Below are 7,387 nucleotides of genomic sequence, written 5' to 3'. Positions count from 1 at the left end.
GAAGTTCTGTACCTTGTATGTATGTAGTCCAGCTCTCTTCTTTGCATTCTGGACGTAGATCTGCGACATGCCGATCTTTTTAGCCAAATCACGGCTTGAGACGTTGGGATTTGCTTTAATCATCCGCTTCACCTTTCCCGCCGTCTTTTTGTTCTCCGGTCCCGGTTTTCTTCCAGCTCCTTTGCCGTGGTCCAACGTCAACCGCTTCAACACTCTGGAGACGGTTGAATGGTGAATGTTCAACATTTTTCCCAACTGCCGGTGCGACAGGTCAGGAAATTCCAGGTGTTTGGAAAGAATTTGCTCTCTCAACTCGCGTTGGTTCACCTCCATTTTCGTTGAATCGAAAAACACGACTTCGAGTTTGACAGCATGTACACAATACACATCAATGAGAAAGTGTGCAAAATTTGGTTGATTTTTACCCAATGGTAAAAAAGTTATGCCCTGTTGAATGTGTCGCAATAATTTCGTGTTCGCCCTTTATTACAATGGAGATCTAAATCGATTTCCTATATTTTTTGTGCTTGCAACGCATCGAATCTCGACAGATCCGCAAACCCTTTCTGCCGAAGATGCTGATGTTCGTTTTTGCATGCTTTATCGGCCTCCTGAGGGCACGTCCATTATCACCCCCTCTTCATGCTGCACCTCTACCACTTCCTCTGTTGATTTTCTGGTGCTGTCTGACAATGCACCTACAGCCACTACACCAGGGTACGAACTGCTATCCGAGTTGCAAGGAATTTTGTAGTTCTTCAAGGAACTTCGTGGTACTTAAGGGAACTTTTTAAAAGTTCAGGAAACTTTCTTGAAGTGCAGATTTTTCTTTAAAGTTCAGCTAACTTTGTAGAAGCTCACCGAACTTCAGTGAACTTCGTAGAGTTTCATCGAACTGCTTCGGTAACTCTTCTTCTACGTACCTGAAAAAGTTATAAGACAACGACACTTCATACACCTCGCAGCTCGTAATTGACAATATGGGCTGAATGAGGCTATTCATACTCATACTGTCGCTAATGTTATTAGTAACACTTATGCTTCGTTTGACTCTAATGTTCCGTTAACTGATTTCACTAGAACACTGTCCTGATTTTGAATGTTTCTTTGGTATTATTATTATATTTTGTTTTATGCATTAAAACCAACATATGTCAGATGAATCATGAGCTAAATTTAGTGAAATTATTTGAAGTTCTGAGATCATGGAAAAGTTCAGAAAACTTCGTAGAAGTGGGAACTTTATACAAGTTTAGGTATCTTCGTAAAAGTTTATTGTTTAATGGCAGGGAACCTCTCTATTATTCAGGGACCTTTTTTTTTATAACTTTAGAGCTTTGATGAAACCTCATGGACTTGAAATAGTTCAGAGAATTCCGCACAAATTCAGGAAATTTCGTGCGTCGAAATTTGCGGAAAATCAACGAGAAACGTAGACGTGAAGCAAGCTTTGATGAAGTTTTGTGGACTGTGTAATAATTCGAGGAACTGCGTATAACTTCATAGAAGTACAGGGCATTTTGAAAAAGTTCAAGGAATTTCGTAAATTTAGAAGACTTCAGGGATTTTCGTTTCAGTTTAGGGAACTTCATAGCAGTTTGTCAGAGATCTTAAAAATCTCAATAAACTTCCTGAAGATGAAGATTTTGGACCATCGTTTAATTTCAAGGTACTTTGAAATTTGAGTAAATTTTCTAAAACTTAAGGAAATTTTGTAGATGTTCAGGAAACGTTGCATAAGTTACAGGATATTCTTTCAGATATGCTCCCTAGACAGCCAGGAAGTTTTAAAAGATCAGCATTTGCTGATGTTCTCTGAATTAGCGAGTTGCCTGTAAAAATAACCTGTAAAATAAATATATGTATATAATGTATTGTATTCTTGTAATTTGAATATATAAATAATCCAGTTAATATTGATAAAGTTGATCTTGTAGAAGTATGTAGTAGGTTAATTATTTTAATTTTTGTATTGTTATGTATGTTTACATATACAAGTCATGAATGACCCAAGAGCGTTAAAGTGACTATAATAATAAAAAAATGAATAATTGATATCGATAAATCCAATGTACTTCAACGCTCTGGATTTTCTTTTTGAATTGATGGATTATTCTTATTTTACTTGAAGTTCAACATTGGTTAGTCCATGCGGAAATAAGCTGTTGCGTTGCATGCGTTGCGTGTGTAACGGAGTAATTCGGATATTGCATACTGGCAACTGACATCCCAACTTACAATTTTAGCTGCAGACTAGCTAATACAGCCGAAAATTGCCTTATGCAGCTAATTTTTGTATGTATAAGCTGATCTGCAGCTAAAATTGTTTGTTGGGATGTATCAACTTTAACGTTCTTATTATGATTGCTTAAGGAAAACTATTTGGGGAATAGTTCTCCAATCAAAGTTCACAACAGGAAAAGCATGACAATTACCATTGCCGGCCACGCCCATCTTCTCAGTTACGTGGAAAGGAAGGATATTGTTGATGTAACATCTACTTAACGGGAGGCCAGCAACTCACCGACGCCCCCATATGGATAGTTTGGTAGGAGATGGATCAGGATTCGCTTAAGCAGGTGATGTGAGCATAGTAATTATTTTGTTCTCGATGAGCTTATGACTAATCCAATGCTCTTCTGCTCAGTAAGCAAAAGCGGTAGCCGCCAAGCTAGCCGAGCTTCTAAATTTAAATTCCAATCCTGTGAACAAACCAAAAGGAACCGTCTCACCAGAATGATCAAATTTACTCCAGCCATGTGTGATATAAACACTGATGCACTTTGGGGGGCCACTTGGCCAGTTCTGAGGACTACTCGAACGACTCCAACGATGGCGGTTTATTAAAACCGATCCCTCTAGGGTTATCGAGCATCTCAAAACCACAACACTCCACGGCAAAATATGATTAAGTTTTCACTTGGTATGTAATGAACAACAGAAATACGCGATAACTCTCGCACAACACGAGAAAAAAGCCTATCATTGTTAATTCTCTTCATCGATTTTCTCTTTAGCGAATAACCCAACTGCAAATGAATTTCCCATTCAGTGTGTTGTTCCAGGTGCAAGCTAACATCATCTTCTGTCGAACTGTGCTGCGAGCTTGGCAACAAATTCGTTTATTTTGCCGTAGTAAATCAAAGAGAAAGTCGATGAAGAGAATCGATTAACGAGGTTGATGGTTGAGGTGATGGTTAATCTTAAATATACCAACGGCACAGCCTACGCCGACTACGACGGTGATAATGATTTGTCTAGGCAGTTTGTGGCTTGATCAGTCCGTCGACCAGTGTTGGTAAAATACCAAAAAAATCAAATCTCACCAATGCCCAAGATAACGCTTGACTTTCATAGACAAAAATCAACAAGCAAACCACTGCAGTTGATTTTGCAAGCTGTGACATTGCAGCTCGGAATATCAAGCTAACAAAACGCACCAGCTGCAAATTTCAACAAACTGTGGTGAGATTGTGTTTCATGATTTTTGCCTTACACCCGAACGTAACCGAAACTTTAACTACGGCTGGCAGCAGTAGCTTCGTGTCTGCCATCGGTGAAGAGTAAAAAGAGATAGCAAACTATATTTTCTCTTTCTATGGAAACTTTGTGCAACGGAATCATTTGTATGTCGAGTCAACTCACAGCTTGATTTTTGCACGTTGTGAATAGTCTTGTAATATCATAGGAGCTTATAAAATCAATATCAAGCATGATATTTTGAGAGCAAATGAGAGCGAAAAAATACCATTTGATTGGTGATTTTGCCAACACTGCCGTCGACAATGGTGGATCGGTGATTTCTTGATTGGTCTGGAAGATGGCTCCTGGTGACTGGAGCTGTGGTCACAAAAATGACGGATTTGAAGACTTGGGTTTGCACGTTGCGATGGCGGTTCACAACCAGGGAATGTAGCGATCCCTATGCAGCTACCGAAGTAGTCTTTTCGGGGTCAACGGCGTCTCCCTTCGTTGGCAAATATCTGCTGACCGTGACAAGGCCACCTTGGTCGAGCCGAGAAGGGTCTTCCTCCTTTTCAATTAGGACCGCGTCTGCGGATGCTCTCCTGTCTGGCGATTATCAAGCCGGAAAGTGGACTGTTAGACCAAGACAGTCGTGACTGACTTGGTCGAAACGTGCCGATCGTGAGGATCTGTACGTGGGACATAAAAAAAGGTCCTGAAGGACAAATGGTTGTTCAAAACCAAGCCAAAATCAGAATTTGGTTAAACTCAGTTACTGAACGAACAGGAACAGGAATAGAAGAATGTCGTTCACTGCACTTTGAGGCACTTGGTTCGGTTCACTTTTGTACTTTAGACTTACTATTCACTCACGTCTTGTGCACGTGCGCCGGTTAACTTCTCAGCAATGGTTGCCTATCCCAGATATCAAAAGCCCTCCTTTTCCAATCCAGTTTTCCATCCGTTCCTTATTTCCTCCATTTTCCCTCCTTGTAGCTTATCACCACCCATGCATACCATCTTCTTCTCCTATTCAGTTTTCCTACCACAGTTGATCACAACCCCCTTTCGATCCTGTCTCGTCCAATTATGGTTATACAAATATCGATTTCAAACTAATCCTACTAACACAAATGTATACATTTTTCAATTTACAGCAATTTTACCAACAATCCTACTAATCCTACTAACCCAACACTGACACTAAAAAAACATTGTAGTTTCCTAAAACAACATGCAACAATTAAAATCTAGTAAATTGTACCTAAACGGTTACATTCTCTTGTGAAATAATGTTCAATTAGACACTATTATACATGAAAATTAATTTGAAAATAAAAACGGGACATAGCTGTGTCGTTCTCGTTAGTGATTGTTGTGTTATCATATCTGTTGAAGCGCGCACCCACCACACAGATACTAGAAAATTGATAACATACATACATACACACATGTCGTTGTATAGGATTCGAACCATGACCTTCCTATCACCAGCCGCTTGCCTTGCCATCTGAGCTATCCTAGAATACATCATATGGGCAGCTAAATAATTAATAAAAGCTTGAATCTGAATACCTATCTGCACTCCTAGCCGTAACTCTAGGTAATTCATGGAGATGTGGGAATGAAAAATTCATTCATATTTGTTTTATATGAGACCGACTACTACCTCTCCGCCTATCTAATTTCGATGGAAAGGATGCTGGGCTATTCTTTTTGATAGATCGATGAATTGGTAGCCGTGAGTGATACGATCTATGATTACGCCAATCTATTCAGCGGGACAAACTTAACGAATTTCAAAGTTGATACTTTGGAATGTACCAATAGCGTACCATAGCGTACCTTCAATGATTTTGAACGTACCACAAAGCTTCCTGGAAAACCCGTGTCCCGCTGGATAGACGTACGATTTCAGCAATGAAGTCGATCGATCAGATTTCTACGGAAATGCGTGCATTACGAATCTGTAATTCATTTTTAACGTTTTTTTTTCTTATTTCCACTTATATGCTTATACTAAAATTTTTGAATCGGGATAAATATGAATTCAGAATTGGATTCCTCGTAATATTTTAGCCCGAATTCATATAAAAAACATTATACTTAAGTGCATTCTAGCTAATTTGAGGACCAAAACAGTTTTTTTTTATTTGCATCCCTTTATCATATAGGTACTAATTTCGAACATTATTAAAAATTCCATTTTTTCGATGAGAAAACCTGATCAAATGATCAGATTTCTTTCAGAAATTATTCCTTGATATTCCTGGAAAAAAAGTGTTCATGAACATCAGAAAGTGAATTTCAGTTAGTTACGATGATCATAACCGATCAGAAAGTAATCAAGGCATTTCTCATGATGGAGGTTTCCAAGCAGCACCATGCGTCTCCATAATTATTCATGAAATGAACGGATTTGTTCGAAATTAGTATATGTTAAAGGGATGCAAATAAAACTGTTTTTGGTCCTCAAATTAGCTAGAGTGATCTTAAGTATAATGTTTTTTGAATGAAATCGGGCTAAAACTTTACGAGAAATCCAATTCCGTGCCCAGAATTCATATATAAACCGATTCAAAAAGTTCAGTATAATCATTTAAGTGAAAATAAGAGGTACGTTAAACATGAATTACAGATTCGTAAAGTACGCATTTGGTACGTCACATTTCCGTAGAAATCTGGTCGACCGACTTGGTCATTGCTGCAATCGTATGTCTATCCAGCTGGACACGGGTTTTCCGGTAAACTTTGAGGTACGTTCAAAATCCTTGAAGGTACGCTATGGTACGCTATTGGTACATTTCAAAACACGTATCAACTTTGAAATTCGTTAAGTTTGTCCCGCTGGATAGATTGACGTTCTATGATTACAATTTAAATTAATAAGGCGTAGAAAATAACTCAAAAAAGGGTAGAGATTGGGGCTGAACACGCGACCTTCAACTTGGAAAGCGGAAACGGCAACCACTTTGCTACCAATTTCGGTTTGTTTCTAAGCCTGAAACAGTGTTGTGGAATAATGAATGAATACGTCGTTTGTAAAGCATTTACAAAGCATACAATTTAAACATGGACGCATAGTGGTATAAGAGCTATTCTGTATTCACCATTATTCAGCAATATTGTTAAGCAATGCAATGGAATCTAATAAAGACTGGAACGCGCAAAAATTGGTCGACAAAAAAATCGTTTCTTTCAGTCAAAATTCATATCACAAAAATCTTTTTATTTTTTCTTTTGGTAGTTTAGTTTATATATTTAAAGGAAAAAATGTTCGATTATTCTTTAGATTTGCCAAATTCGAACTACCGTGCCTTCCGCTTAAGCCCCAAGCAACAGAACTTGTAATAAAGGTGCTTAAAATACTGCTTTAAAACATATATGCGTTTCTAAGTTGATTTGAAAATACTTCATTTCATACTTTTATACAACTGAAAAAGCGCAAGTTTTGAGGCGTTATAAAACAAATCAATAGTCATATAACATGTTTTGAAAACATCGCGATAACCAATAAAATTAAATGGCCAAAAAGTATTCTCCAAAACAAAAATAAGACATAACCGAGCATGGGATTCGAAATCAGGTATTCAGCGTACTCGGTTTGAAACTTGTCTAGTAGACCAACTCCGCTTCTTGGTAAAATTTTGTTTAATAACCGTCAAGTTCTCACGCATGGCAGAAAACCAAGTGAGAGGAGCTTGTAAAGTAGATCATGGTCTTATAGCATGTTTTGAAAAACATCATAATAACCAATAAATAAACCATAATTTAAAAAAAAAATGAGCATGGGATTCGAACACTGGTTCAAATGGATGATAGAAGAGGTGATAGGTTTCAACCTTCCTAACTAGACTAATTTTGAAAGATGACTAACTTAGACTTACTATCTATGATGTTCTTCGTCAATGGCAGTATAATC

The sequence above is a fragment of the Ochlerotatus camptorhynchus genome, unplaced genomic scaffold, assembly GCF_037179485.1.
Source record: "Ochlerotatus camptorhynchus isolate MF236.1 unplaced genomic scaffold, CSIRO-AGI_Acam_v1.1 ptg000077l, whole genome shotgun sequence".
In the NCBI taxonomy this organism is placed as follows: domain Eukaryota; kingdom Metazoa; phylum Arthropoda; class Insecta; order Diptera; family Culicidae; genus Ochlerotatus; species Ochlerotatus camptorhynchus.
Note: the sequence above shows the minus strand (reverse complement) of the source record.